Source organism: Equus quagga, chromosome 5 (genome assembly GCF_021613505.1).
Source record: "Equus quagga isolate Etosha38 chromosome 5, UCLA_HA_Equagga_1.0, whole genome shotgun sequence".
Lineage (NCBI taxonomy): Eukaryota > Metazoa > Chordata > Mammalia > Perissodactyla > Equidae > Equus > Equus quagga.
In genome coordinates this window covers 58479650-58506600 of record NC_060271.1, presented here as the reverse complement: position 1 = coordinate 58506600, position 26951 = coordinate 58479650, and the positions used below count along the sequence as shown (strand labels likewise).

General features: G+C 50.3%; 1 protein-coding gene and 1 long non-coding RNA gene across 12 annotated transcripts in view; one reads left to right on the top strand and one right to left on the bottom strand.

The window, feature by feature from the left end:
* The window catches only part of CRACDL (CRACD like), a 135195-nt gene extending 108250 nt beyond the window's left edge, over nucleotides 1-26945 (bottom strand). For 7 of the 11 annotated variants that reach the window (XM_046662359.1, XM_046662364.1, XM_046662365.1 and 4 more), the window contains exon 1: nucleotides 7787-8041. The gene's annotated coding sequence lies outside the window, so the exon portion shown is untranslated. Of the gene's footprint in view, nucleotides 1-7786; nucleotides 8043-26375; nucleotides 26621-26814 lie in introns of those variants that run through there. The other 4 variants (XM_046662360.1, XM_046662361.1, XM_046662363.1 and 1 more) reach the window with 4 other exon arrangements.
* Nucleotides 8446-13878, top strand: LOC124239916 (uncharacterized). The gene is made up of 3 exons (XR_006888731.1): nucleotides 8446-8648; nucleotides 11587-11681; nucleotides 13809-13878. It is a non-coding gene; the product is annotated as an uncharacterized LOC124239916 (long non-coding RNA).
* Nucleotides 26946-26951: the final 6 nt, after the last annotated feature.

Genomic DNA, 26951 nt, shown 5'->3' with positions numbered 1-26951 from the left:
TAATTTATTAAACTTATTGACATAAAGTAGTTCTTAATACCCATTATTATCCTTTAAATGTCTGTAAGATGTACAGTAACATGCCCTCGTTCACTCCTGATATTGACCATTTGGTCTCCTCTCTTTTTTCTTGATTAATCTTAGGGGGTTATCAATTTTATTCATCTTTTTAAAGAACCAACTTTTGTTTCCATTGATTTCTGTCTATTGTTTGTATTCTTTCATTTTACTCTCCTCTTGCTCTTTGTCATATATTTTACTGTTACATAATATTAGAAACTCCACAATAAATTGCGATTATTTTAAGCCATCAATTTTCTTTTAAAGAAATTTTTAAATGATAAAATAAATTATTTTATATTTACCACATATTTCCCATTTCTGGCACTTTCATTCCATCATGTGGATCCATATTCTATATGGTGTCATTTCCCTTCAGGCTGAAGACTTTTCTTTAAAGATTCTTGTACTGCAGGTCTGCAAGGAACAATTTCTCTCAACTTTCATTAATCTGAAAATGTCTTTGTTTCACATTTAGTTTTGAAAGATCTTTTTTCAGAACTTTAAAGATGATGTCCCATTGTCTTCTGGTATGCATTGTTTTGATAGGAAGTCAGCCGTATCCTTATTTTTGTTCCCCTATATGCAATACATATAGCTACTTAGTATTTTGTTTTTTCTTTTGTTTTCAGCAATTTAATTCTGGTGTGCCTAGGTGTGATTTTCTTTGTTTTCATGCTGCTTAGAGCTTAGTGAAATTCTGGAATCTGTAGGTTGAGAATTTTTCACCAAATTTGGGGAAATTTCCTCAAACATGTTTCTGCCCCAGTTTCTCTTCTTCTATAATTCCAACTACACATATTTTAGACTACTTGATATTATTCCTCCTGTCACTGAGGCTCTGTTCCTTTTTTTCCCCAATGTTTTTTCACTCTGTACATCAGTTTGAATGGTTTCTATTGATCTGTCTTCAAGTTCACTGATATTTTCTTCTACAGTGCCCAAACTGATATTAGATCCATCCAGTGAATTTTTCATTTCAGATACAGTCATGAGCCACATGACAATGTTTTGGTCAATGGTTGACCACAAGCACAACAGTGGTCCCATCAGATTAGTACCATACAGCCTAGGTGCGGAGTAGGCTATACCATCCAGGTTTGTGTAAGCACACTCTATGATATTTGCGCAATAACGGAATTGGCTAACAATGCATTTATCAGAATGTATCCCATCGTTAAGCAATGCATGACAGTAACAGTATTTTTTTGGTTCTAGAATTTATTTGGTTGTTTCTGAAATTTCCATCTTTCTGCTGAAATTCCTAGTCCCTATATTCATTTGGATAACTGTTCATTCATTATGTTTGTATGGGTTTGTATCTATTGACCTCTTTCTCTTTATTACTGGTCACATTGTCCTGCATTTCCTGTGATTTTTTTTTTTTTGAGAAAGATTAGCCCTGAGCTAACTGCTGCCAATCCTCCTCTTTTTGCTGAGGAAGACTGGCCCTGAGCTAACATCCATGCCCATCTTCCTCTACTTTATATATGGAATGCCTACCACAGCACAGCTTTGGCCAAGCAGTGCCACGTCCACACCTGAGATCTGAACCGGCAAACCCTGGGCCTCTGAGAAGCGGAACATGTGAACTTCACCACTGCGCCACCGGGCTGGCCCCTCTCGTGATTTTTTATTGTACACTGGATATTACAAATAATACTTTGTTTAAAGAGTGTTGAGTTTTATTCTGGCAGACTGTTAGTTGGTGTATCATCTTGATCCTAACGAGGCTTGTTTTTAGGTTTTGTTACAGTGGGTTTAGTGTGGTCGCTTCTCTAGGCTAGGGTGACCCAACTCCTAAGGTGTGGACTTTCTGTGGTCTCAGGTTCAAGGAGTCCAGCAAAGTCTCCTCATCCTGGCAGGTTAGAACTCCAAATCTCCCAGCACTGTGTGACCTCCAAAGTCTCTGTTCAGCTCAGTACCCTCTCCCCAGTAGTTGTTCTCTGCTGAGCCTCAAAGAGTCTTGTCCTGGGTAAACATAGCTTAGTATTTAGGCAAGATGCTAGGGGACCACTTTGAAAATTTCTTAAGTCTCTTCTCTGCTCAGAACCCTCTTCTCCAATACCCTGCCCCACAAATTCTAGCTGCTTCAGCACCCACAAATTCTGATCTCTGTTTCCTCTGCTTATCTCTCTGTGGTGTCTACTTCCCTGTGCCTTGGTTTTGAAGGCACTCCCTGACAGAAAGCCAGGAAGACTGTGAAGCTTGCCTCACCTGGTTCCATTTGGATCACAGACCTGCACTGAGTATTGCTCCATTCTTGAAAATAGTTGCTTCATTTTTTTTGGCCAATATCATAATTCTTCAGGAAAAAAGAGTAAATCCAATATTTATTACTCCATCATGGCTGGCACTGGAATTCTGATTACATTCTAAAAGGTAACTCTGGCTGCTGTGTGGAAGAGACAACAGAACGAACCACCTACCCTAAGACCACATAAAAAAGATTGATGACGGAGTTTTTCTTGTAACAGAAAATGCCAATACTTTGACACCTGTTAAACACCTGTGCAAATCTGGCAAGACATCAAGAGTAAAATGAGTACAATCAGATAAAACCATGGGAACATCAGGCGAGTTCTCATCTCTGACAGCAGGCAGAAACATGTAGTTATGAAGGCTGAAGTAAGAGGACCTCCTCCTACACTTTTTCTGGCCAAGCTCAGTCACAGCGGTAGCAAGAGCTGGCAGTTCCCTAAGCTCCTTTCCCAGTTCAAGGCTATAATCAGCGGACTGACTGGCCATTGTAACTGGGAAACCAGCCACGAGGGCAGAGGAACCCAAATGTGTGGCCGGGAGAGTCTGAGGTCACTCTAAAGTATTGAGTCTCTGCTAGACAATTCCAGATCCTCAGCTGTGGGGCAGGGATGGATCACACACTGTCTCTCCTGCATATGCGGAACCAAGTCAACCCTCCAACAAAAGTTATTTTCCTAGCAAATGCCTGCCCCTGGCACTGAAAAAATAGGGGTGTGGGTGGGGGAGAGGCCAGCAGTCCTTCCGGACCACCCAGCTAGATGACTCCCACCCACAGCCTGTGAATGGCTTATCAACCCAACAGCTTGTCGGTGAACAGAAAGATTTTATCAGCCCAAATAAAAACCCAAACTCACACTCAAATTCACCCTATCGCTGTGAATGTCTATCAGGCAGATAAATACCTCAAAGAGCCGTTCCCTCCCTTCCTTTGTACAAACTGCCAATTGCCCTGGACGACAGGCCAAGGCTCGGGTTTCTAAGGTGGCTTACAGATCCAGTGACCTTCCACCTCTGGCACCGCCTCCATCAGCAGAGCAACAACGTTCAGAATCCATGACAGGCCACGGTCTGCACTCGAGAAGTGGACTGAGCCTCAGAATTTCCACTAAAGGTCCGTGTGCACAGAAATCAATTTCATTTACACCTCACCTATTTTCTCTCAGCCTGGCCTGAGTCCCTATATTCATTCGTAGAACCAGCAAGAAGTACCCTAAAGGTTCAGAGGTCTACAGAGAAAAAGCCCACTGCCTGAAATTTGTCTTCCCAACCCGCTGTTTAAAAGCTTAATGCAGACGCGAAGAGTAGAGGCTGTACACGTGGGTCCTGATCTGAAGCCTCACCCAGTGAATCAGCATTTCAGAAACCCTGCGCCCTCAGAGACTCTTGTGACAACTCTCTGGTGAAGATTCAGAAGAGACTGGCCGAGAGCTGTCGGGCAATTTCTGTATAAGGTTTCTGGGCATGCTATGAAGTTCATATTTTCCAGAGCCCTAGGTAGCTGTAGCAAATTCTTTAATTTCTCTTATGATATTTGCGTTAGATTGCCTGTGCTTCCCAAGGAGTACTTATTTGTTCATAAAATTATCCTCGTTATTTGGTTCAATTTTCTTCTGATTTACATGCAGCAGCTGTGAAACATAATTGCTATAACTTCTAAGAAGAGGTGGGCAGGTATGGAAAAATCCCTATTAAATGTCTGAGAAAGCAGTCATGATAATTAGATAAAGGCTCGCAGAGGACATTCAGAACGTTTCCATGTAATATGGACCCAAACAACCGTCATCAAACCACCGTTCATGATGTCTGCAAGAGCAAACTAATCGAGCTCTGAGACTGTAGGACACGAGCAAACACTGGCTGCGCAAACTGGAATTTCCTCCCTCCCGCACATTCCTGCTGCTGACCTGCCAAGGCCCATTGAAATCTGACGCCGAGGCTGACCCGGCCTCCCAGGGGAACGGGGCCTGGCGCTGAACACTCCATCTGGTGGCACACCCCAAGCCACCTGGCCAGCTGCTGTGTTTCCCTGGTTCCCCTTTCGGCCAGAAGAATCCTGTTTCTGAGCCACCCGTAAACTCACCGAGCCTGTCCCCAGGTTCAAAGCTCATCAGTGGGTGTGGCAGAGGGCCAGCGATATGGCTGAGGCTTCGAAGCCAATAACAAAAGGAATGGGTATCAGGGCTCTGGCAGCTCTCAAAAGGGGGTAATTTAACCCGGACAGAGGAAACTGCTGCGTTTTGTGCGGAGTCTCAACCCCTCTGGCTTAATAAAACATCATGAGCTGTCAGTAACAGCATCTTCCTCATTGTGGCCTTTCTCCCCGACATCACACTTGGGGAATTCTCTCCCCTCCCCGGCCCAGACGCTGGCACCACCTCCCACCCCGGCTCCATTGCCTCCTCCTGCTGCTCCCACCTGCAGGAAGCAGATTTCCCAGACCTCGCACCAAGCGGACTGTGGGCCGGGACCGACCCTCAGGCAGGACACCCTTCACGCCTTCTGAGAAGAGCAGACAGCAGCACCTTCTCTGAAACAGTATTCTGAGAAGTTCTGTGTTTCCCAAACCACTGCTCTGAGGACAGCCCAGAACCAGAGTCAGCTCTGGCTCACAATGACAACCGGTGCCCCCAAACAAGGAGCAGCCTGGGAGCCGAGTGTGTCAGAGTTAAGGTGTCCCTTCCTCCCACACCCACTGGCTGCCAGAGGGTGGGCCTCAGAGTCTGTCAGGCCTGGGGCTGTTTACTTGAGCGACCCCAGGAAGGGTCTGTGCCCACTGGGAGTGTTTCCGTTTTTGCAAAGTAGAGCTAATAACCGTACCTACGCTCAGGGTTTGACAAGAGGATGCAATGAGGTGAAAGGGCAGACCAGCACTCAGGTTCCAATGAACTTGCTGGGCACAGAGAACCAAAAAAATCTAAGAAAGCTTTTATTTTTCAAAAACAGGTTAAGAAGTTGTCCTCAAACCCATGTGGCTGTTAGGAAGCGGAATATACACAGAATATACCTAACCTCCCAGGCCTGAGGCGTCTCAAGGCTAAGAGCAGCTACTTGATATAAATATCACACCAACGGTGCTGGGCAAGCAGTATAAACCATGACTGGGAGTTTTTCTAATGCTTCCCAAAATAATGCTTTCCAACATTCAACCTACTGCAAATTACTTCACTCTTCTTGGCTTCAGTGTTCAAATTTGGAAAATACAGAAGTTGTCCAATTTCTGGATCTATTCTTGCTCCAAGATTCCCCAGTTTGAGGCTCCCCGATGAAGTCACTACACCCAGGGTTCCCAGTGGGGCCTGGCAGGATGTCCTAGTGGGACAATGCCAGGCCACAGGTGAGCAGCAGGCACCTGGGCAAGGTGCTGAAATGAGAAGCAGGAGACCCACCATGTCAGCAATTCCTTGTGCAACGCAGGCATGTCCTTTCCGCTCTCTGGGCTCCAGGAACCTCGTCCTTCAAAAAGGCACCCTAATTCTAGCCCCGCCTGCCTCACAGATAATGTGGGGCCCAAACAAGGCTGCTGGGGGCATGCTGTGCCTTGAAAAAACAGATGGCTGTAACGATGGGAAGGTATCTCCAGACTTGTGGGAGGCTTTGCACAAATGCCCCCAGGGCCTGGCCCCAGGTGCCAGCAGAAGGACGTGGAAGGCATGTAAGCCTGCAAGCACTTGCTGAGGGTCCTGGACCTCCATGTATAGAACACTAGGTCAGGCACTAAAGCAACAAAGCTGACAGAAGCATGGTCCCTGCTCTCAGACTCTCAGTGTGAGAATTTCCCCTCATGGTGTGCTCGGTCCAGCTGTGACCCAACACACGTCTGCTGAGACCCTCCTGCATCCAACACGGATGAGGATGGCCAGATCTAACCTGGGGCGTCGGGCCAGGGCAGGAAGGGAAGGCACCTGCCGGAACAAGAGCCGGCCAGGCGCCGGTGGCACGCTCAGCTACAGTCTGCAGCCAGGCCACCGTGGCCTCTGAACACAAACGCTGGTGACCAAGGCCAGGCAGGGGCTCTACGGCAGAAATTACCTGCTGAGCCAAAGCCGGGCCATCCTGAAAACCTTCGATGCTTTGTTTTCTTCCCCAAACTGTTCTATTCACATGGTTAAACCCACGGAGCCCCCAAGCAGGCCAACCACTCTGTGTGCGTTTCACATGGTGATGGGTGAACCGCAGAGGTAACACCATGTGCCCATGCTGCATACGGGGACCTTTAAAAATGCTGCTTCTCGAACAATGCTGACACACGTGATTAAATATTTTACAGTTCCACCTCGATGACTCACTTGGTGGTGACACAAGTACCAGGCCCCTCCCCACCCCTGGGAGGCACGAAGCCTGCCCTCGTGTTTTGCCCCAGTGAGCAGTGGAAGTGATAAGTGTTGTTGCCCTGTTTTCTCTGGTGACAAGCACTGGCGTCCAGGGAAACACACCTGTGCCAGAGATTGGGGAGAGCAGGAAAGGGGGCAAGCGAGAACAAAGCATTTCACAATTTACTAAAATACCCATGCTAACCACTCCCTCCCTTTGAATAAAAGCAGTTTGCAAAGAGTAAAAGAATGCCAGGCGCAGGAGGAGGCCGCGCTGTCTGCTCGCGGAGCAGCTTAGGTTTGGCTCTGCCTGCCTGGGTGTGCTGCGGGCAGGTGAAGGCACAGAGCTGCCAGAGGTGAACAGCAAGCACGGTGATGCCACACCTGTCCGCCACCTACTACCTGGGGTGACCTGGCCATGCCTGTCCAGCTCCCACATTTGTCTCAGGCACGCTGGGGTCCCAGCCGCTGCAGCTGCACAAGGCCTGCTCCTTTGACCCCCTGCTCATCTACAATCGGGTGTGTGCCAGACACAAAGCAGGCTGCCCCCCATGCCCTGAGGCCTGTGCTAGCTCCTGAGAGCTGACTCCCTCCACAGCTCAGGGCTGTCTGCCTCTCAGCCCCCCGCCTGGCGCAGCCGCCCCCTCCCCGCTGCAACCCTGCTGAAACACAGCCGAGCTAATTCTGGGCTCCCTGCCACCCGCACAAGCCCACGCTGCACATGTTCTGACTCATTTCTGAGGCGCCCAGAAGCAGGGGCCAGGAGAGAGGCTGCAAGGCGCCCACCGGCACCACGTCCGTCCAGGGCCGGGGGTCCTCAGGCCTGGCAGTAGAACCTGGGGGTGGGGGGACCTGAGGCCACTAACCACCTTAACCAAATCACACTGGTAGGAGATGAGTCCAAATTTTCACCTCCATGAATTTTTTGAGTCATCCAGTCATATATTCAGAGTACACAATCATGGAGTCACACTCGGGAGTTAAAAATTAAACCTGCATTACTCTGTCCCACCAAGATCCACTTTGGCATGTGGACAATTCTCACCATATTGCCAAAGTTCTCAAACACAAAAAACATTAAATCAGAAGAGAAGGGAGGGTATTTGTGCCTAAAAGCTCAGTTCAACCTAACACAGCAATCATTTACCGAATACCTTTCAGGGTTCTTCTTCTGCGTGTCCCCCGGAACGAAGGCAGTCTCCACTCCCAAGAGTCTCAGTGTGTCGGGGAGGCAGACAGAGGTTCCTGAAGTCCACTTGTGGCAGAGGGACACACAGAGAGCTAGAGGGGAAGCGACCAGGGAGGTTACTTCTGCCTGGGAGGTGAGTGAGGGGAAAGAGTGAGCTGTGGGCAGTGTGTGGGGTGGACCAAGTGGGCAGCCGGGGGAATGCGGACACAGGTGTGGGACCTGCGGCCTTCGGGGATGTTTGGAGAACAGGAAGCAGCAAGGCTGGACCTGTGGGCAGTGAGGGGAGGGGCAGGTATCAGAAGTGGTTGGACTCAAGAAACACAGGTCAGACTGTGGAGGCCCGACGCCAAGTCCCTTAGTAAGGACCATACCTCCCATCACAGGGCAGGTCTGGGCATCCAGGGAGTCATACTAAGTGGGATCTTCAGGTGCAGAAAGACCCCAACCAAAGCATGTGGCTGGGCAAGTTACATGCTCTGAGCCTCACGTTAATCAGAAGAAACAATCAGAACAAAACCTACCTTGCAGGGCTGCTTGGGGATTACACAAACTAAGCTATGTGGAAGCCCTCAGCAAGGCACCGGGTCTGTGGCTGGCAGCGAGACCTGGGGAAAGTTACTTAACCTCCTTCTCAACAAGAATGGGGATAACATGTGCCCTGTTAACAGCTTAGAAACCGTCTCTGTATTACAGACTCTTATCATCTCTGGTTCCCTGTGACCCACTGACCAGTGTGGGGCTTGCCCACGTGCCCCACCCGTGGTTAAGAGGCAGGAATGAAAGATGGGAGACACACCAAGGGGAAGAGACATGAGCCGAACAGCCAGGTAACTGTGGTCCTGAACTCCTCTAGCGAACCTTCCACCTCACAAGTCAGTCCCCTCCTCCAGCCCCACACAGAGATCCAGCCGGTTCAAACAACACGGAAATCTACTAGGGCGCCCCTGAGCCTCCCCCCGAGGCTGGAAGCTTCAGAGCCAGGTTTCCAGCAGGAAAGCTCCCCTCTCTATGCAGGACATCACACCCCCATGCGCGTGAACGCCACCAGGTACAAACAGGCATACAAGGCACAGCAGGGCATCTTCTGACACAGGGCCCACTGAGATCCAGCAGGGTCCTGCCCACCCCTGACGCTAAGGACAGCCACCACCCCGCCGAGGCTCGCTCCCAGAGGGCTCCACCCCCACCCCCAGGCCGCTTCTCCAGGCTCCCCAGTCTCCTCCCGCGCGCGCGAGCAGGCGGGCGGCCCCACCACGTGGCGCGGGGCTGCACGCCCGCCGGGGACACCGCTGCGCGGTGGTGGCTGAGCCCGCAGAGCTGCCCAAGAAGCCGCGCCTCCGCGCTCGCTGCAGCCGCGCTCCCGGTTACGGACTACGGACGCGGCTCCTGCGCCACTGCCCACGGTGGCTCTGATTACACCGCTGGACGCGGTCCAGGCGGACCTGATGTTTGTTTCCATCCTCTTCGAAGGAGACTTTTAAAAAGTAGGAGTCCCCGCTGGGGAGAAAGGCGCCCGCCCCGTCCTCCTCGTCATCTCTGTCCTCCCCGTCATCTCTGTCCTCCCCTGTCTCCAGGCCAGCCGCCTGTTCACCGGACGGCCACCTGGGCCCTTGCCACCAACAGGTCCGTTATTGTCTCCAGTGAAACAGGAGGGCCCGCAGAGGAGGCCAGGGGGGCCCTGGGTACATGTGCCCATCAGTCAGGACCCCTCCAGGGGGAGGCCCTGCCAGCCAGCTGCCCTTCCTCTTGGTTCTATTTTTGACAGTCTCATTCCTAGAATCTAAGACCCTGAGAGAGAAGGAAGGGAAGGATGAATCTCAGCCGGAGGCTGCTCCCGGACCCGGTCTCCAGCCCCTCCGGGCAGTGTCTGGCTGTCAGCAGGCACCCAGTGGGCAAAGGGCTGTGGCCCAGAGCAGGAGACCCAGGCACCCCAGGGCATCAGCTCCCTGTTCAGTCACAGGTCTCTGCCAGTATGGGTGGTTTAGGTGAAGGGGCTGGCATAGGGGTGGCTCAGGGTAAAAATAATGGGAGGAGGGAGGTCAGTGAGGATGGGAGTGTCCATTTCCAGGCCTGGCCCAGGGACTGGTCTGACCCCTACTTGGAGTGGTAAGAGAGAAAAGGACATCATGTGACAGACCTTAGGAGACTCAGGCCCGGGAACAAGGGGGTACAGAGTTCAGGAGAGAGACTCCCCCTTGCTGCCCCCTTTGTGCATGGAACCAGGGGTGGCTAAGTCCATCCTTTGGGCCCAGGAGAGCCCGGGAGGAGGCCACGGCAGAGTATCATGGTGCACTTGCTCCTGAGCACACAGGAGGCAACTCCTGGGAACCCCCCGAGATGAGTAGGGCCATGAACGGGGCAGGAGCCTGCCGATGCCTGTTGCTGTGACCACAGGGACAAGGGATGGCTGGGGACTGGGGAGAAAAGGACTGTCCAGAGACCTGGGGGCATCTGGAGTTCTGGAGAAGCTGCCAAGGTTTGTGCTAATCCAGGAGACTGGGGAGACCTCGTGAAAATCCCCCGAGAGCAGAGGGAGGAAGGCCGTCAGCCTCGTCCAAGTGAAGGACAAGAGCTGCAGGGGACAGGAGCGGGGGCTGCACTGGGCAGGTGAAGAGGAGGACCGCTGCCACAGAGGGGCAGCTGAGGCGGGGGGGGGTGTCAACCAGGCATGGTGCTGAGCGGACAGACCAATGACCGAGGGGCAGCAGCACAGTCGGGGCTCAGGATACAGGGAAGTTACACACTCAATGCCAATTTGTGACAAGAGGTCCAGCTCTTTCAACAAAGCTTTCTCCAGCTCTCAGACTGAGGTGAAGCTCAAGGGCAAGTCTGCAAATTGTCTGTTAAGCTGCACTTAGTGTCCTTAGAACCAAAATCAAAACTCTGACAACATACAGTACAAGTGTTCAAAGGCTTGGCTAAGGCTTTTGTTTGGCAAATGATAGCAATTGGCCCCTCCGGGCTTACCCAATTGCTAACCTCAACGTCACCATGTCGGGCCTGGAAAACTGCCCCAAACTTCCCGAGAGGGATGGACACCAGGAACCCAAACTCCCATGACACTATCCAATCTCAGAGTACACTGAGAAAAATGGAAGATTTTCCTAATTATAAAAGAAGTTCATTGGATTGTAAAAAACTGTGCTATATCCACACAATGGAATACTACTCAGCAATAAAAAGGAATAAACCATTGAGACATGCAAATACATGGATGAATCACAAAACAATTATAGGCTGAAAGAAGCCAGACAAAGTGAGTACACACTATCGAAGCGAGTATGACTCCATTTATATAAAATTCTAGGAAATGTAAATTGAATAATAGTGACCGAGAGTAGATCAGCAGTTGCCTTGTAAGGGACATGAGGAGGGGAGGGACCGGGAGAAGAGATTACAAGGAACACGAGGAACTTTCAGGGGTGATGGATATGTTCACTATCTTGATTGTGGTGTTGGTTTCACAGGTGTTACACATGTCAAAACTTAGCCAATTGTGCACTTCAAATATGTGCAGATTATGCGCCAATTATATCTCAATACAGCTGTTTTTTTAAAAAAAAATTAATCCATGCTGATTATAAAATACATAAAAATATTAAATCTCCCATAATTCTATCAGAGCTGACCAGAAACATTTTGATAAGTTTCCTTCCAACCTTTTCCCTATACACACATACATAATATATAAATTTGTTTTTATGTATCATGCAACCCCCCTTTTAGTAAGCTTTATATTCTGAATTTTCCCCTTTTTTATTTTAGAGTTGAACATCCTGAGTTTTTTGCTTGGTTCTGAACTCCAATCCCTCACGCACATTGAGAATGGGAGGAGAGGAGAGCGGCTCCCTGGAGAATGGGTGAGCGGCCAGGGTAGGGGCTGAGTCCCTGTGAGGGGCTGGTGACCCTGGAATGTGGCAGGGCAGAGCAGCGGGCCATTACCCTGAGGGAGAGCCTGTCCAATGTCGGCACCCTCCCTTTGGCTCATGGCACCCAAACTCTTTCTCTAAATTGAGCCTAAATGACAGTGCCTTGCACCCAGCACCTGCTCAATCAAAATTCGCCAAAGGGAGACCGAAAAAATGAAGACTGTCTTTCCCGCCAACACATATTTGCTTTGGCCCCCGGCTCTTTCCCATGGCTCCCCCTCTCCCTCCAGCTCCGGCCCACCATCCTTCCTGCCTTTTTCATTTAGCCTTAGATCGTGAAGTTCCCTTGTGACTAAGCATCCTTCAGTGTTCCTAAGGGCTTGACCACAACTCCGGCATACGAATGACTCATTCCCCATTATTGGATGTTTAAATTGTATCCAAAGTTTCATCTTTCTAAATAATGTGATGAACATCCTTGCATAGAAATATTTTGACTGCAGATTTAATTATTTCCTTGGGAAAAATTCCTAGAAGTGGAATCACCAGGATAAAGGGATGAATTCTTTTTAGGGTTTCGGAACATAACTGCCAAACTGCTTGGCAGAAAGCTTGGATCTCCCACTCCCAAAGGCATATGAGACTCCTTGCCACACACCTCCATTTGCACTGAGTACCATCATTCCCAAAAACAAATGAAGACAATACACACAAAAAATTTGCTAATTTGACAACAAAAGTAGTATCTTATTTTAAGACGCACCTATTTAATTACTGTAAGATTGACTTTCTCACCTTCACTGCCATTTACTTCTACTTGTGTGACCTAATTCACATCCTTCCCCCACTTTCCTATTGGGAAGTTCATTACTAATACAAGCTCTTCATATTGATTATTAGAGTTGTTTATGTAACAGGGTATTTGTCATACATGTTGCAGGCATTTTTTCTCAGTTTATCAACTGACTTTTGATTTTGTTTTGGGGTTTTTCTTCTGGCATACTGAAGTTTTTATACCCCCTGATGAACAAACAATTTTGGCCTCATGGCTTTTGCCTCTGGCATCATGCAGAGAAAAATGTTTCTCATCCCATAATTTCTTAAATACGTACCGAAAGTGAATTTAATTACTGCACTTTCACATTTAAAATTTTAATCCATGTGAAATATATTTTGGGGCTTGATACGATTGAGGGGCCTGATGGGTTCCCAAGTGGTTAAATATTAACTAAATCTATTAACTTCTGTGTTCTATGGATGTGTTCTATTCCCATCCCAAAATAAAAATGTTTAAATTATCATAAATTTATAATATGTTTTAATGTCTGGTAGGTTATCCAGCCAGATTCTGGCTGGGAATTGCATGAAGTCCATAAATTAATTTGGGAATATTTAAAATATCGATCCCTCCCTCCAAGGAACATGGTCAACATCTCCATTTACACAAGTGCTCTTTTGTGTCCCCAGTAAAACTTAATCGTGTTCTTCATACAGGTTCTCCACACAGGTTAGAACCCTTCCCGAGTATTCCGTCCTTGATTCTATCATGAATAGAACAGCTTCCCCATCACATTTCCTGACCCTCTCATGGGCAGAGAGCAGAGAGGCTGCAGTGTGCACACTTCTGCACGCAGGCACTGTCTCTGCAACCTTCCCCAAGTCAATCACAGCTGGGTCCAAAGCCTTTACTGAGTGGTCACCCCTGCAGGCCCCCAGAGCCACGAGCGCCAAGGGGTGCCAGCACTTTCCTCCAAGATGCAGGGCCTCTCCAGGTCAGCTGCAGCCTGCTCCTTTTAAACTCCTCTGCCCTCCACGGCCTTCCACACAGCCCACATCCTGTCCCATCAGACATAGCCATCCTACGGACGCCAGACCCTTCCTCCCAATGGAAATGGCTCTCCCTGTCCTTCCCTGCCTGTAGAAATGACATCCACTCTTCTAGATCCATTCAAATGCTACCTCCATAGTCCGAACTCATTCATCCCCACGGGGTTTGTGTCTTGTGGAGTAGCCCTTACTTTAGTCTAGTTATGATAGAGTTATTCGCACATCTGTGCCCTATCGGGTGACTCTGTGAAGGCCCCGCCCGCATCTAAGCCATCCTGCCTCAAATCACAGTGCTGTGCCCATGGCTGCAACAAACGCGTGTTGACAACCTAGATGAAGGAAACTGGACCCGCGCCCTGGGTGTTGAGCAGCCGCTGGTCCCTGTGCACCCGCCGAGCCAAAAGGAAGCAGGACTCCAGGAAGACAAGCAGGCCCACAGGGCTGAGGACAAAGGAGTGTTTGTGCCTCTTTAGGGCGGATGGGTGCAGGCCAGCCCAGCCCTACAGTCTTGGCATCTCCTCAGACAAGGTCTTGGGCTCCTCCCTCCCACAGAAAAGTGGGAGCCCTGGTCTTGAAAATCAGATCTGCCCAACCATAGCCCAGACACACTCAGGTGAACGCCAGGGCGCTCAGCCCCGGCCACGCGGCAGACTCACCTGCAAAGCTTGTTAAACACAAACGACCGTCCCACCCAGGTCTCCTGAGTCAGCCTGGTAGGTGAGGCCAGGGTAGCCACAAGTGGTACTGATGCCAGCCCAAGGTACGGCCCAAGGTAAGCATGCCCCCATCTCCTTGGCCTTCCTTGAATGAGGTTGGGCTAAGGTTTCTGAAGGTCCTACAATTCCCCAGCATCTCTCTCTCAGGGATGCCCAGCCTGCGGCACCCTAGCACATGATCCTGAGCCTGCAGAAACAGGGCTGTTTGCCTTCACCAAACAGGCCTGGCCAAGGTGGAGGCTTTCCAGGGTCCCAGCTTTTCCTCCAGCCCCATTCTGCACAAGTGCATTGCGACGCTAAGGCACTGAGCGGTCCCTTCCCGCCCTAGGTCATTCCTGCCTCTGTGACTCTGCTTGGGCAGTTCCATGGGTCAGGAGGGCCCTCGGTCTCACCCCCACCCAGGCCACGTTATGACTTTCTTGGGCTCTGGGCACTTCTGCCATCATGGGCCCCTTCCTCTATTAATAAAAAAAAAAAAACCTAACTAAAAAGTATATTTTACAATTGCATCAGTATAAAGATGAATATATTATTATACATTAAAACATTTATTTGACCTATGGTTCATATTTTCCTTCTGATTTTAAGATAAACTAAAACATTTTGTAGACCCCTGACATTCTTATGGACCCTTGGTATGGACCCTGTGCCTAGTGGGCCATTGGCCCTGCCATGAGCCCCTCAGGGTCCCCTGGACACTCCCCGTGGAAGACCTAGCTCAAGCATGGCCAACACTTCTAGGACCGGGACCCCACACACCCTGCCCCAGTGCAACCTGCTGCCCTCACCCATTGTCCATTCTCTGCCCTTGCGTGGATATGTCTACAGCTACTGGTTAGACTCCGAGCTCCAGAGGAGCCTATCGCTGTACACTGAAGGAACACTGAACAGAATGACAGAACTGAACTTTTGCCAGTGGGGCTACTGGATGAACTGACAGTTTTGTTTGAGGGACTTTTGTCCGATTTTCTTGCGGCCAGATAGTTCATATTCAAATGAGCTCAATACCCAGCTATCTCTCACAGGTGAACAGGAGGCCAAGGTACCCTGCGAGACTGGGCTCCTGAGGGAAGGACATGGCTGCAAGAGTTCCAGAGCCTTCTGTGAGGGTCCAGGTAGAAGACAGGGGTCTGGGGTGCCTCGTGGTCCCTAAGTGGTTAAGACAACCTGTGTATGTCTAATGCTAAAGCTCTTCAAACACTTTGGAAGTAGTGCAGTGGCCGATGCTTGGGATTGCTTTTAATGCCTGGAAACTAAGAAAAAATTAAATCCAGAAGTGGAGAAAAATAAGCAGTAATTAATAATTGGAATTTTGGTGTTATTTAGCCTGCATCATCTTTTAAACTTGTCTTCATGTTTGGTTACCTCTTTTAGACCATACTCTCTTAATTCATATGGTTTTGTTTATTAAAGTATTTTTGTCCTAAAAAGAAAACATGTGAGAGTAGAAAACCACACTTCATCTCATAGCTGGGGTGAAGCCTCATCCTCTGCAGAAGCATCATAATCCCAGGCACCTCCTGGTGGAATGTACTGGAATTGCAAGCAAAGAGCCTGGGAGGGAAAGCAGGCTGCAAAAGGGCACATCCACTCCTTTGAAAGTTTACAAATATTAAATCTCCAAACAGAGAACTTTAGTTCTCTACAAGTGAATCCCTAGTGTGCAGTCATTATCGGTAAATGAATCAATATTATGTCACATACATATGCAGGTTATTATTTTTTAAGATGTGTACATGTGATTAATAAAACACGTCATCAAGATGAGCCTTAAAGTTCATAGTGTCTTTTTGTTTATACATATTTTCCTCATTCATAGAGCATGAAAATATAATTACTGTTATGTGAAAGGTTTCCCAAATTGTTCAGTGTTACAAAGGGCCCCTCGTACTCAGAAAGACCAGCAACTCTGGCTTTAGGGCAGAAGCCACAGCCCTGAAGGAACCAGACAGCGCGGCAGGCCGTCCTGGACCTTGAAGAGAGTTCAGATGGGAATCCCCATTTCGCTGGCAGTGAGGAGCTTAAACTGCAACTTTGTTTTCAAAGGACTATACGTCCATCCATCAGCAGAGCAAGGAACTGCTATAACATCTTGTTGATATTACAAAAGAAGTGCCTATTTGAGAATTGGGGAGAAGCAGGAGCAGACGATCTTTGGGAAGTACCTGCTCCTTCAGCTAATCATGCTGGCAGCACCTGGTGACCAGTTCACTCAGGATCCTGCCGTGGAGCCAGACAGACTCAGGACGAAGCCACCCTCATGTCAGCCTACCGCTGGCCCACTGCCAAGTCAGGAGCCCAGTGGCATCCCTGGGCTGGGGCCATGAGCTCTGGATCCCATCCCACCCCTTCAGGGCTTCAGGTGTCCACCCCCGTCTTCCCCCAACCTAGGTCTGTCTCCTCAGATGACCGAGGTGAGTCACTTTCACCTCCCTGAGCTCTAGGTCCCTCACCTCGAAACAGGGCTAACCATTTCCACCTGTGAAGGTTATTCCAAGAATTAGTGGGATAATGTATTCCTTAAGTACCTAACCATGCCTGACACACAGGCCATGCTCAGCCCACGTGGTTCCCATCCCCTTTCCCTCACTGTGCCACTTGCGATGTCATTTTCACAGGCGGCAGAGGACGTAATTACCTGCCGGGGGCTAAATATGTGCTCACTCCCGGCCACGCACTTTGCAGACACTCGTACCCCAGTTCATGCACACATGCACCTCTGAGGGGTACTAGTCCCCGTGTCCCAGGCGGGCAGCGGAGGCTGAGAGCCCACACGGCCAAGAACGGGAGAGTCCGGCTCTGCGCCCAGGGCTCCCTCCGAGTCATAAGGTCTGAGTCTAATTTAACCAGGAATGTTCAACAAAAGCTGGGGGGGGCGGGGCAGTAAGTAAGGCTTAATTGTATTAAATGTCGTTTCTAACTCACTTTTGTACACCAGTTACCACATATCTGCCACTTCCACATAAATTACTGCCTTTGCTTCTCCCAGCAACCCTGGGAGGCAGGTCTCTCAATCTCCCAGTGTGCGAGGAGGAGGAGCCCGAGGCTGTGTCCAGGGTCACCCAAACAGCCAGAGGCCCTTAAGGGTGTGGATCCTGAGGGGCCCAGCGCCCAGCCAGCGCCCTTCCACCCACCACCTCCGCCTGTGACCTCCCCTCCTCTCCTTTCCTGCAAGAGCTGCAGCAGGTGGCCAGGAAAGGCAGGCGGGCAGGAGAGGGTCTCGCTAGACTCCACCCCTGGGTGGGACGTCAGCAAGGAGGGCTCTGTGGGCAGCTGATCCAGAATAAGGAGCCCCTCCTATGCCCCAGGCCCTGTGAACTGACACCAGGGAGTAATTTGCCGTGAGGGTTCACTCCCATTCAGTGGACCCCTGGGTGAGCTCTAAGGATGCTTCCTGGCCATTTCCCAGTTAATAGTTCAAGACAGGTTAAACACAAGGCAACGAGGAAAGGGCACGGGGCTCAAATGCCTGCTTCACTGTGCACTGGTGCTTAACCTCTCTGTGCCTCAGTTTGCTCCTCTGTAAAATGGGGGTAAAGCAGTCAGGACAGCACTTGGGTGTGTCAGCTAACGAGTGACAACGATTAAACCAGCAGCCAGCCACACGGCGTATGTGTGAGCAGAGGGGTAAGTGTGTGAGTTGCACACTCAGAGGAAAAGAGGCTGTTCCCAAGGGGAAACCACCTCCTTAGACAAATAAGGGGTGAAGTTGGGTTCACAGCTCTGTTGCTCACTAGCTGAGGGACCCCAGCCAAGTTACGTTACTTCTCTGGGCCTCGGTTTCCTCAGCCTCTTCTAATTGCACACACACTCACATTCTATCAATTATTTGAAGCACAAGATCGGAGGGGGATGATGCAACGGCAGCCTGGACCACCCAGTGTTTACATGCCACACACACACACAAATCAGAATCTCATTTTAAGTGGCTGGAAGAATTGAAAGGAAAAGAGCTGTTGCCAGTAAAATTATTACAGTTTACTTCATAATATACAATCAGTGTACGCCCCCCAAAATTAAAGAGAGAGAAACAGCTGTTCCATATACATCACGTCCCATTTTTAACCCACAGAAAGAAGGTGCTGTAGAAACCCAAGGTGATTCATTGGGAATGTATCAGATCAGTATTACTTTCTCCTTTTTAAAAGATACGGGTTTCTTTGATGGGTCCTGCTGAAAGTCGGATCTGCTGGACCCTCCACGGACCAGTCCCAAGGGCTGCCTCGCCCACCTGAGTTGCAGGGGCTGGCTCCCTTCTTCCTTCCTCACCTCCACCACCTCCCGCGGAGCTTCCAGTCAGGAGCCTCGGGTTGTTATAGAGAGTCCATCTGTGACGGGGTGACATTTACTGTGAGGGGCAGGGGCCTGTTGAGGGTCAGAGGAGCTTGCACCATCAGGCTGGTGGCCGCCCCCCCACTGTCACTGAACCCCCTCCCCGCTCCCCGCAAGGGCTCTGGGTTGCTGAAGACAGTCTTTCCCAGAATCCTTCCTCAGCAACACTTTTCTTGAACAACTGAGAATACAGTAACCCACTTGGAGCAGGAGCTTGGAACTATACAAACACCTGAATTCGTACTAATTACGCACAAAAGCCTGTTTGAAGAGGCAAGGAGAAATATGGGTTCATAAATTGACTGCTGATCAATTATGGCTCCTGAAAAAAGAACTATTAACTTAGCAGTACGTTAACTCCTGCTGCCTACGCACGCCTGGTAACTAACTAAGGCTGTTCACCGTTAACATAATGCCAACAAGAGAGGGGCAGAGAGAGCAAAGTCCCCCACATTGAGAGAAAACAGCCAGATACTCCCCTCACAGCCCACGGCCTTCCAAGGCCTCTAGGAGCTGATTTTCAAATACGCGGTCTGCATATGAGGCAAGTCTGCAGGCGCTATTTGTATGTGGCTTCACCTTGCTCCCTGCCCCGCCCCCGCTCCCACCCCCCAGCCCTGGCCCCATTTGAGGCTCAGGCTGGGGAAGCTCCAACCTGGCTTCTGGGAGGGCACAGCTCCTCCCATCAAGCTCTGAAGAGAAGGGGACTGAAATGAAAACCTTAGCAGTGAAACGACTTTGGTCTTCTCTGGAGAGGACAGCAGACTGATTCTGAGAGACAGGGACCAAGCCTGTCACACCTGCGGCTAAATTCTGTGCACCTCACCTCTGCCTGCAACAAATATAACATGAAAAGTACAAGATAAAAGAGGAGGGAAAGGCTGAGGTTCCGTTCACCCCACCTGGCTGGTTCACTGCCTGCTGGAGGCTAGAAAACCCAGGACCGCGCTTGCCAGCTCCCTCCCTGCCAGGCCCCCACGGGGAGGAGGTTCCTGTGGTCTTGCTTCACAGGCACCACCGTGGGGGCATCAGGTTTCCCCGTGGAGAGTGGCAGAGGTCCCAGAGCCTCATCCCACAGCTCTATGGATGGAAGCAGAGCAGCAGGTGGACCCGGGTGGGGGGGGTCTGGGTGGGAGGGGCAGCTCCCTGCCAGTCAGCTCTGGCGTGTTGCTCTGGGGGTCACTCCTGCAGGTCTGGCCCAGGGCCAAGCTTCTGACAGTTCTGTCAGCCCTGAAGTGCCTGCATCAAATCCTGTTCTGCTTCAACTAACTAGAGTGAATCCTGAACGGCACAGATGCTAAAGACACTGTCGACCAAGTTGCAGGAAATCTCATGGAAAAAAACTTTGGTGTGGAAAATCAATTATTTCAGGCAGGACATATCAAAGGAGGAGGCTTGTATATACACAGGAAATCTACTCATGAGATAATACCTTGCAGGAACCAATCAGACAAATGTGCAAAAGAGCACGGACAAGGATGCTCATGGTAGTGCTGTTACTAAACGGCCAAAGGTTGAAAATGACCTGAGCAAACGTCTATTCAACAGAGGGCTGGGGTGAGTAAGCCGGGGCCTCCCACACGAGGGACTTCCTCACAGCCACAAGGACTGACGCCAAGGAAGAAGATTTAACGACGTGGGAGACACTCGACACATACTACTAATTTTGAAAAGGCAGCCCTCAAAACAATATAGGCATTACCTCTTTTTCTTAAATACACACTTTTGTGCACGCATGTATATATGCATATTCGAGATGACATACACCAAAGTTTGGAAGGATGTGCCCGCAAATGTTATCAAGACGCCTGCGCATGTTCTGCCCCCGGGTTTGATGGATGGAAGACACTGTTGAGCAGCACCTGTCCTTGTGCCAGATGAGGGAGCAGGCAAAGAGCAGCCCCACTGCCACAAGCCAAAGCACAAGCCGCGTCGGAGCCCCAGACGGCTGGCAGGCCCACTCCACTCCTGGAAGTTTGCCACCTTCCAGGCCCACCCTGCTTGTTGACCTGGCCGAGTCCTGTGCACAGTGGTCCCTCCACCACCTAGAGGTCCCCCTGAGATGCCCCAGGGCCCATGAACTGCACCCAGTAATTTCAGTTCTAGAATGTGGTACCAGATAAGCCTTGCTTACCAGGACACCTCAACGCAAAGACCCGTCTCTGCTCACAAAGGCTGTGAAGGACAAAGGACAACAATGGCCAAGCCTCGGACAACAGGTGATTCATCTTCAAAGCGCTTTGAGTTCAGATATTAAGAGCCCATTTTCACCCAGAGAGTACGCTGGACATGCTAAGACGTGAGGATTTAAAGATCTGATCTCCAATGGAGCATGCAGCTGACACCCAGCAACTGTCCAAATATAGGAGGCCAATTCTATTGCTGTGGAAATGATCCCAGTTCACAGAGGATGAATCAGCAGGTGGAGTGGTGTGGCCATGTGAGTCAGTCGTCAAGTGGGTGGGTCTGACCCACCAACAAACCCATCCTCCTTCCCCTCCTCCTCCTCACTTCTATGGACAGAGTTGGCACTGCAGCTTCTAAGTCACAGAGGCCCCGTGCAGAAAGGATCCATAAAAATGTTCCTGCTACCACTCCCGGGGGGTGGGGAGGGTGAATAATTAAGGTAGTAAAGTCAGGTGCTGGAAGCCTGGGACCGGGAGCTAGGTATTAACCCAGGTTAGAAGAGCAGGTGCGCAGTGGGGACTGCAGTTCAGAGCAGCTCACTGCATTCCCCAGGCTGGCTGCAGAGCAGTGAAGAGGACTCAAGACACCCAGGTCTGAGCTTATGCCCTGGGACACGTGTGGCCCCCACAACCACTGCACCTGCCCCCGCACCTGTCAGGTGCAGATGCTACGCCTGGCCACAGGGCTGCAACCAGACTGAAAAGAGCTAAGAGTTGAGACCAGCCTGCACGAGGCTCAAAGCAGCACATACGGCGTGACTGATGAGCATCCGCCCGTGGTCACTTCTTTCCTGAGGAGCTAAGAGCAGAAACCAGCCCTGAGCACGCAGTTCAGTGTCTGCGATCCTGAAGTGGTTGTGAGCCAGCTGTATACCTCTGCAGACCTACACCTGGTCCCAGAGGTCCCCAAGCACCTCAGGCTCACCCATCTTGATGGGATAATAGCTTCACAAAAATATACCCAACCTGGAAACTGATTTTAAGAGACTAATTTAGTGTTCTTCTGTAAATTTGTTGTATTGTTTGAGAATACTCAATTCTGAAGAAAATACAGCAAAGGAGACGGGTGACTCTGGTAAGATACGTTAAGTTTAGATAAATACTCAGGAAGTAGAGCACACGTGTATTAAACAAGGATGGAAAGCTGTGGAAGAACCAAAAGATACCTAATATTCACGAGGAACCAAATATACCCACGGCAGCTGGACAGTAAACATTCATGACACGCTAAATGCTGAAAAGGTACTAAATATTCATGATATGTTCATACACATGAGACTAAGTACATAAGAAGAACCTAATATTGGTCATAATTTGGTTACCCACTGGTGACACCCATTCTGGTCCTCTAATCTGAGGCCATCCGTCAGGCTCACGGGGAGCCACAGATGTGGCAGGGCAGAATTGTCCCTATGTCTTGCCAACAGAACACGTGTGTGTGTGTCATTGGTCCCGGTGCTGGTACTTAAGGCCTTGTAGCCACGTATTAGCGGGGAAAGCCAGGGCTGCAGAGAGAGAAGGAACACGTGAATGCTCATCCCCGAGGGCTCAGGTGTGGAAGTTCTGCCACCCACCTGCACCCTACCTGACCTGGGCTGCCTTCCCCATCTCTTCCTCCCTTCACCTTCTAAGAAAGACAATAAAGAGCAATAGCTACAAATAATTTATGAAGCATTTTCTCTGCTGACACAGTACCCCAAGCGATGCTTGCGTATGTGCCTGAATCGAAACCCCCGTTCTATAGGGCGCCTGAGGTCACAGGGCCTCTAAGGGGCAGAGCTAATACCAGAGCCCTGCCTGCCCCCTCGGCTGGACCACCTGCTTTAAGAAAGCAAAACACCTCCGACATTTTCATGTCCCACATTCATGAAAGCCATTCTGAGAGCAGCTTCTTAGAAAACTTGCGCCCCACAGCTCATGCTTCTGTTGCCCCTATAGGCATGAGAATTTGGGGGCAAAAATCACGGAGAGATTGGTGTATGGACCTCAGAGGTGAAGGAAAGTATTCTGGAAGTTCTCAGACTTCATACATTTAAAAACCAGTCCCACACACCAGGGCTAAGAGGAGGCTTGAGCAAATAACTTTCTAATCCTCACCTTTCAAAAGGATCTTTCGGAATTTCTTTTCACAGACACCTAATCATAAGAAAAATATCTGAGAGCCCCTCCTACCAGGAATCTGCACAGAAACAGGGCAAGAAGCAGCAGAGCGCCAGCGGCTGACCTTGGTGAGGAGGCGCCCCTGCTCACACGGCCACACCTGTCTCAGCATTTCTTGTCAACCTGCTGCTGAAGTCACTGAGTGCTCACACCGCATCTTCTGGTTCGTGACCCGACGAGTGCAGGATTATGGGTTACAGCACGTTAGAGCAATACAAAGAATTCTAAGGTGACTCCTCAGAATCACAGACGTGTCTTGAAGACCATTTACATGACCTGAAAGTCTGAAATGATTTTCCAGAAGCAGATATCTAAAAATAACAGGGTAAGATGAAAAGTCCTCCGATTTCCATTCAGTTTGGGGAAAACACAAGGAACTTAGAATGCTGACCATGCCTGTTGTCCTACCTACAGACGACACTGACCATGCCAAGGTTTACAGATATGTAGACGATGAGAGGGATGAGCACGACACCAGGAAGGGTCAAGCCACGGTGGGTCCTGAGAGGCCACTCCCGGGCAGGTCCTGCCATCTGCAGGGGTTCAGGAGCTCGTTCTCGTGGAAGTTGTCTTCCATCTCATATCCATGCAGCTAAGTCTTAATGTTACAGTCCGCCTCTTCCACGAAGCCTTCCCTGACCACTTCAACTTCCACCCACTGAGTGCGAACAAAACCCAGGACTTGAGTGTACAGCTTTAGGCTTCCTAAAGGCTAATCTTATTCTCCAAATAATTTCTAAGCAACCTAAAGAAGCCATTATGACTTGGACTTTTCTGTCTCTCTCCTGTTGCTTTTAGTAAATGCCAGGCACACAGTGGACCATTCCAATGAGGAGGAAGCAGCAGCACAAACAGGGGGTGGTCGTTTGGAAGACATTAATCCACAGGAAATTGATTTACTGGGCTGGGCTCAGTACTGTGTAAGCAGAAAGCTACTCTCTTCTCCCCGCACCACCAAAGCTTCAAAGCTGCTCTTTCCCCATTTCCTCTCCAGCAGGCCCTACAGATTTTCCAGGCTTTCTCAGGTAATAGGAAGTCCAGTGCACACAACCCAGGTCAGCCTGCCCAGAAAGATGGAGAGGAAAGGAGCTTCTTGTCTATTTTTCCAGCTCGCTCCACCCGGCCTCCTTCCCACCTCCCCAGGGTGCATATGGTTTCTCCATGCTGGGAAGACTAATCGAAGAAGACATTTAAAACCCCTTTACATACCAAGAGCACAGTTCAGAAGTCTGAGCCCAAAGCTTTACGCAAAGCCACAATACAGAGGACAGAGATAGGATCTAAGAAAGATTCCTGCCCCAAGAGTTTAAAAAACAAAGTTCCTCCAATACTGGGAGGAAAGGAATGTGCAGGGACCCAGCCCCCTGCCCCTTTGCCTCTTGCCTGGAGAAGAAGGGGTGGAGAGGGAGGGAAAACCCCTGAGAGGCTGAGGCGGGCTGGGAAGCACTGGGAGTCGGTCCTGCTTCCTGGTGGGAACATTGGGAAACCACCCGGTACAGCAGAATGGCATCCCAGCATAGCTCTGCACAACCTGGGCGGGTGCTCGGGTGCCCAGTAGGGACCTAGAAGAGACCAGAATGTGGGGACCTCAAGGCCAGATGCAAGAGCCAGGTCCCCAGCTGTGGCTCAGCCCATGACACCCAGCTGGGCAATACTCAGGGGAAAGAGGAAACCGAGGCTCCATGGTAGTGGGGGGAAACTCATCAGAGGCCAGCGAGAGGACAAGATGACCTGCAAGAGGTCACACTCCCCTACACCCTGATGTGATACAACCTTCTCTTGGTGCCCAGGGACCACATGAGGCGAGAATGGGCCCCCAAGGGTGACCTGGAGAGACTGAGAGACTGACCCTCAACGAACCAAGCTGCTCTAAACCACATAGTGACCGAGATAATCACACTTGAATGAGGCTCAGAAAAATCACAATCATGAACTAGGAGCAAATATGCCAAAAAGGAACCTAAGTCATTTGTTTGGGGTAGCAAAATGAAGTTCACATAAAAAATTATGCACACCACAACTTGTGGCTGGTAAACTTCAACCCTCCACAATAAACTCTGGGCAGAAACATCTCTACTCTGATTCAAATGCTTCTGTAGGGTCTCCAGGCAATGCAAGCAGAATTTATAAGTGTGTGTGCACACAGTCTGTGCAAGGCACAAGGCTAACCTCCAGAGGAAAAAAGCAAGTGGTTGCAAGCTTGCCAGGGCAAATCCAGGCCCACCAAGCCATCACGGAAATCCTACCCTCCAGGAGGGCCAGGTGCCTTCACACACACCGTCTCAGTGAACCCTGCCAGCATCCCTGTGAGCTGGCTCTCATTGCTCCCATTTAGCCGAGTGGCAAACAGACTCAGCAAGACTCGGTGACTAGCTCAAGATGACCAAGCTGAGCGGCAATACGATAGGACAGCCACCCTTTAGTATGCCCCATATGCCTGCTCCTACGCAGCAGCCAGATGGTCCGCACGAGCTGTGCACCATCCATGGAGGGTCCACTTTTTAAATTTTATAAATGAGGAAACTGATGCTTCCAGAGGTTAAGAAACTTGACTCACAGGCAAGCCTAGAACGAGGGTGAGGCAACTGAGATACTCGTCTCACGCACAAAATTTAAGGGGGTACCAAAAACTCTGTAAGATAAGTGTTTTAACGCAGTGTTTTAAAACATCAAAATTAACATAAAATCCACGCTGTACAAAATGTCATAATTTTTAATAAAGACAGGATCAATATTACTGATTTTTTCTTTTGCCTCAGGCTCCAACATCTCAACACAGCACTGGGGCAGAGCTAGAAAACCAACCTAGCTCAATCCTCCCTCACCGGCCCCCAAAGGCAGGGACCCCAGATGCCTCTGCCCTGCACTGTCTCTAGATATATTTCTCTTTGCAATTTTACAACCTCAAAGTGCTCTCAAGAGGGACCACGATGCTCCATCATCCCAGGTGTCAGCCGGGGTGACTGAGCTCCAGGGAGAACACCAGGGGTCTAAACAGAGTCTACTCCATGGTCCCCAGCGCGCATTATGTAAATAAGGGGAGTCTGCAGGCTCCAATAAGGGAGTAGGATATTTTAAGGTATCGGCTTGGGAAGGTGTGGGGTGGGCTCTAAAAGGATCACACAGCTGCTTGTCTCCCACTTGATGAAGTTCCTGGCTCAAAATTAAGTGTTCAGCAGTGACACGACGCCAGCTGTCAGCTAGGTTGGCCTGCACCCACACAAGTCGAATTCAAATGGTGGCATTCCCTTTTACTTGCATTTCAAAAGCCGAATGTTAGCTCATTTGAGTAACTACTTATGCTCTGATCACTCAACCTCCTATTAAAGCCCTACGCAATACGAAGTGTCTGTTCAACAAATATCCGTTGATTAAAAATTCGAATGTTCTTAGATCAAACCCAGAATCTCTTAGTGGTGGCTTGTCATCCAAGCCTAAAACCTGTTTAACAAATAAATCATTACCTGAAGCATAAGGAAGACAGTTAATGAATCTGTCCACTATTTTCTCCCGCGATGGCCTTGGCGACAGCAGGCACAAATACTTCGTATACCAACAATTTAAACCCAGCAAGGCTGTCTCCCCTCTGGTATTTTCTTAACGCGTTAAATGGCCAGGCTTTGCCTCACAATTCAAAGTTAAGTCCAGCAAAGTGAGCAAAGGAAACTTCGGGCACTGGCCGTGAGCGCGTCTGCTCATCCCGGGCCCCGGAGGCCGCGCTGCCCGAAGAGGCGGCCCCTCCGCGGGCCGCGGGACACCTGGCCGCGTGGGCGCTGCCCTCGCCGCCCCGCCCCCGGCCCCGGTCCGCCTCGCGGCCGCGCGGCCCCTGCCCGATCCCCCTGCGCCGCCGGACTTCCGCCCCCGCACGCTGGCGGCCAACCCGCTTCCGAGCGTCCCCGGTACCTGGCACAGGAGCGCGGCCCCGGCGGCGAAGCGGCGGACGGGCGCGGCGGCGGGGGCGCGGCGGCAGGGGCTACTCCGCCCGGGGACGCGCCTGGCGGCCCGCGGGAACGCTGCGGCCGGCGGCGCGACGCAGCAGG